Genomic DNA, 5,392 nt, shown 5'->3' on the forward strand with positions numbered 1-5,392 from the left:
CTCATGTGGTGGGATGGTTGGTCTGTGTGGCACGTAGAATGTGGTGGAAGTGGTGGTAGTCATTTCCAGGATCAGGTTACAAAAGGCATAATAGCTTCTGTGGAGGTCTTCCTCTGTCCCTCTCTCTCATTGCTGGCTATGAGGGAAGCCAGCTTCTGCAGAGGTCCACATGGAGGCGAACTGAGGCCTCTGGCTGATAGCCATGTGAGCTTAGAAATGGAACCTCCGCTCCAGAGTAGCCTCAGGTGACTGACTGCAAGCCAGACTCATAGATACCTTGAATGCAGCCTCGCGAGAGACCCAGAGCCTGAATCACTCAGCTAAGTGGCACCAGGATTCCTGACCCACAGAAACTGGTAATAACAATTTTTTGCCTGAAGCTTTTAAGTTTTAGGTAATGAGTTATGCAACAAAAAGATACTATAGTAGTCCTGATACTCTTTCTCATCTCCCTTATCTTCTTATACATATTCTAAGTTCTAGACAAACTAATCTGGTCTTCTTTCCCAAACAGAACCAAAGGCCATAGACTTCTACGTCCACAGGTTTTTCTTACGATGACCTTCCATCCAAATGACCCGTTCCTGCCCTCTCCACTTGCCACACCCTCACCTCCAGTAAACCCAGCTCATGTTTGTCGCTTCTCTTCCTTAACGCCAGTCTGATCCCATCTACAGCATGGAGAGTACTCTCTCCTTCGAAGAACTCATACAATTACTTTTGTTTCTCTCATATGTAGCTCTTAGTGTCTTTTGTGTGTCCATCTGAATATGTTTTTCTTGCTGTGTGCACTGATTTGCACAGAGGAGGGAATGTACAAATATCTGTCAAATGAGCAAATCACTCTTAGAAATTTGAAAAACAAATTCATTTGGCAGGCTGGTTTCCGTCATTTTTACTTAGTGTCTTCTACCCTGTGCTGAGCATGTGACGCAGCTGAGCTCCACCTTGATGGCCAAGGGGGCTTTTTCATCTGTTTTACAGAGCAAGTCTTTGGGAGGCGAGGCTGTCAAAGGCAACATTGTTTCCTGGACAACAGTGGATGCCACTGTTCTATGATTTCCATGGATGTCCTACATGATCAGGCGTTCCTGTAATTCGTAAGTCTGATCATTTCTGCAGACATGCTTGGAAAACATGGAGTTTTGACACTGAGCTTTCGACTTCAATTTTTCCAAACTATTTCAGAATCCGAAATAATTGTCCTCATGCAAGCCTCTCTTTCACCAGCTTCCTTAAATCATTTGTTAATAAGTAAGGTTTTTGATGCCTAAAAATGATTATACAAATAAGCAAATGAATTTGCTTTGCTGCTGGCTCTAGCACAGTATTCTATGTAAAAGTAATCACATCCAATTCTTTGTTCCCTTTGGCCATAAAAATTAAGGTACATTTTTATTTTATGGCTCTGTGGGGAGTATGAGAACTATTGAAGCACATGAGAAACTGGTTCAGGAAAAGGAAATGTAAAAAAGAATATAAGTGGATACAAGTGAAGAGATTTTTTCTGTGTTTACATCAGACATCCAAGGCTCAAACACCACCATGTAACAGGCCTGTTCTTACGTGGGAAATCCAGTTACCCAGAGTTTCAGAGAAGCGAGAGGAAGATGACTCTGGGCGATTTAAGGAATTAAGATTGGGAGACTGGATGGAGTTTGGGGCTAGCAAGGCTTCAATTAATATGTAAGGGCGAAAATGGGATTTTATGGTAGAGATTTAAACATTTTTCGAATGGTATGTCACTTCAATGAACCAAGTACCTTAAACTTGAAAAATAGAGGCTTAAGAAAATGAGAAGATAAGCCAGAACCTGGAAGCATATATTTACAGAAGACATATCCAGTAAAGGACTGCTATTCAAATATATACATATGAACTCTTAAAACTCAAAAATAAGAAAGTGAACAACCCAATTAAAAAATGGACAAAAGACCTCAAAGGACACCTCCCCAAAGAAGATGTACAGGTGGCAAATATGCATATGAAAAGATGCTCACCATAACATGTCATCGGGAAATTGCACAGTAAACAACAATGGGATACCCCTGCACACCTATCAGACTGACCCAAATCCTCCGTCTGCTGGTGAGGGAGCGGAGCAATGGCAACTCGCATACATCGCAACTGGGAAACCAGAATGGTTCAGTCACTTTGAAAAGACAGTGTCTTAGTCAACTTGGGCTGCTAGAACAAAGTATCGTAGACAGGGCAAAGTACAAACAACAGAAATTTATTTCTCACAGTTCTCAAGTCTAAAATTCTAAGATCAGAGGGCCAGCATGGTTAGATTCTAGTGAGAACCCTTTTCTGGGTTGCAGACTGTCAACAACTCATTGCATCCTCACACGGCGGAAAGGGGAAGCCAGTGCTCTCAATGGTTCTATTAGGGCACTAATCCCATCATGAGAGTTCCACCCACATGGCCTCATCTAATCCGAATCACCTCCCAACGGCCTTCTTAATACATCACATTGTGGGGGGGGGTTGGGGGGTGGAGACAGAATTTTGGGAGGACACATTCAGTCCATAACAGTTGAGCAGTTTCTTACAAAACTAAACATACTCTTGCCACACAATCCAGTAATAACACTGATGGAATTCAGAACACACTATCTCAAAATATGACAACTTGGCGTATTAAATATTTCAAGCTGAAGGAATTTGAGAAATGGCATGTGCAGGAAGGACTTTCTGGTCTTCCCCTGAAGCAGGTCATAAAACCCACACATGAGAGGTGTCCTTCCTATACCAGGAGGACAGGATCACCCTTTTCTCGGAAGATGGAGGGACACAGGGAGGAATCGGAATTCACAGGGCTTGCTGAATGTCCCCCGTTTATTATCCTTAGCTCATACACTTGCCTTATCATATCTTCCCATTCTTTATCAGAACGAGCATAAAACACTCACTTTCGATCATTTCTTTGGAGTCTTCATTTACGTATAAAGGCTCACATGACACATAAAATTGTATGTTAAATAAATGTGTATGCTTTTCTCCTATTTATTTATCTCAGTACATTTAATTTTGGGGCCCATCCAGGGACCCTAAGAGGGTCAAGGAAAACTTTCCCCTCTGCTATAGCATTCCTTGATATTTACCCAAATAAACGGAAAATGCATGTCCACACACAAACTAGAACACAGATGTTTATAGCAGCTTCATTTAAAATTGCCAAGGCTTAGATGTAACCAAGACATCCTTCAGTAGGTGAATGGCTACACTGGTATATCCAGACAATAGAATATTACTCAGTACTCAAAAAAAAAAAAAAAGAGAGCTATCAAGCTATGAAAAGACATGGAGAAGACTTAAATGCATATCACTAACTGAAAAGGCAGATAGGAAAAGACTACACACTGTATGATTCTAACTGAAGGACATTCTGGTAAAGGCAAAACTATAGAGACAGTAAAAGGTCAGTGGTTGCCTGGGTTTAGGGCAGAGGAAGAGAGGGGCAGGCAGAGCGCAGAGGATTCTTCAGGCCGTGAAACTATTCTGCGGAGTATAGTGGTGGATACAGGTCAATACACTTACCAAAACTCATAGAGTGTACAAAACTGTATGTAATATAAACTATGAATTTTGGGTACTAATTTTGGGTATGAATTTTGGGTACTAATTTTGGGTCACTGTATGTTAATCAGTTGTAACAGATGTACCCCTCCGGCGGAGGATATTAATATTAGGGGAAGTGGTGTGTGTGGGGGAGACAAAGTGTATATGGGAACTCTCTGTATTTTCCACTCAGTTTTGCTATGAACCTAAAAGTGCGCTGAAAACTAAAGTCTTTTTAAAAAAAGAAATGATACTGATAACTCATCAGAAAAATAGCATAAAGAACTGAATTTTCCATTAAATTAAAAGTTATCTAACCTTAAAAAAATTAATTAACTGCCTCTAAAATTTGCATTTTAATTTACGATGGGACCTTGGGCACTGAAATATATTCCTATATGTTTTGTATTTTTTACAGTGGCCTGATTCTATTAAGTAGTTATTTTCTGACTGTGTGATGATTGAATTTTTTTAAGTACTTGTGTATTTAGTACATTTGTAAAATACCACAACATCTACAAAGCACTTTTATTTGCATTATTATGTATCCTTCAATAGCAAACACTTAAATATATGCCCATAAAAAGTTCAATAAGAACAAAATACTAACTTGTTAAAGGTGGTTATCCCTGTTTGGGGGACGAGGGAGACTCTGATAGTTTGTTTCATAGTTCTCACATTGCTTGAATGAAAAAAAAACACACACAAAATGCATGCCCTGGTCGGTCTGGCTCAGCGGTTAGAGCGTCAGCCCATGGAGCAATGAGATGCGGGTTCGATTCTGGCCAAGGGCATGAACCTGGGTTGCGATTCATCCCTGGCCCTGGTCTGGTTGTGCGGGGGGCAACCAGTTGATGTGTTTCTCTCACATCATTGATTCTCTCTCTCCCTCTCTCCCACTCTATTTGATGATCATGGAAACACATCCTTGGGTGAGGATTAAAACAAAAAACAAAAACCATGCATTACTTTTGTAATTTGTAAAAAATGAATAACAAATATTAAACAATTTTAGTACTCTAATATTAATATGACTTGCTTTTTTTTTTTTTTTTTTTATGAATGAGGCAATTTATTAACCCAGCATTTGTTCTAATGCTTCTTGTTGGCAGCTGCCACCTGTCCCGCGGTGTCAGTTTGTCCAGATCTGTCCAGATCTCTCTGTCCCTGAGGTGTTAGTTTGCGGCCCCCATCCTGGTCCTTTTCCACCATTTTCAGCCCCTCCAGGGTTTGGAGGACCCGGCGGGCCACACTCTTGGAGCCTCTGCTAAAGTGGCTGGGCATGACACCGTTTCTCTGCCGTCCTCCATAGATCTGGGTCATGGAGCCAACCCCAGCGCCACCACGGAGGTACAGGTGCCGTGCTGTGGAAGCCTATGATGGCTTCTCATCATAGGGAGCCAGCTCTTTATGCTTGGCCAGCTTGACAGTGTCACCCATTCAGGGACTTGCAGCTTCCCGGACTTTCTGAGGAAGGCGGCCAGAGCGCTGACGAACTCGTGCTGGTTCACGTCTCTCACAGTGACTCCGGGCATCGTGCGGCCTCCGCGCTGCCAGCCAGGGGAAAGGGAGCAACGGGGTTTCCCGGGCGCACAGGTCGGCCGTCGGGCCTCTGACTTGCTTTTTAAGAGTCTTGTAGTGACTGAGTTTTCTCTTGGAATAGAATTTTCTTTAAGTGTGGGGTACTGGTATTGGTTTCACTCGATTAGTCACTTTGATTATGATGCAATGTTTGTCTGTAAATGATCATTTTAATCCAGTTTTTTCTTCTACACTTGCACATCCACCCCAGCCAAAGGAAGCCTTTCAGTACACGAGGACTCCATGTGTT

The 5,392-nt window shown here is 42.0% G+C and overlaps 1 pseudogene; it reads right to left on the reverse strand.

The window, feature by feature from the left end:
- Positions 1 to 4,653: 4,653 nt before the first annotated feature.
- On the reverse strand, positions 4,654 to 5,096 carry LOC118642834 (annotated as a pseudogene).
- Positions 5,097 to 5,392: the final 296 nt, after the last annotated feature.

This window comes from Molossus molossus, unplaced genomic scaffold, assembly GCF_014108415.1.
Source record: "Molossus molossus isolate mMolMol1 unplaced genomic scaffold, mMolMol1.p scaffold_m16_p_3, whole genome shotgun sequence".
In the NCBI taxonomy this organism is placed as follows: domain Eukaryota; kingdom Metazoa; phylum Chordata; class Mammalia; order Chiroptera; family Molossidae; genus Molossus; species Molossus molossus.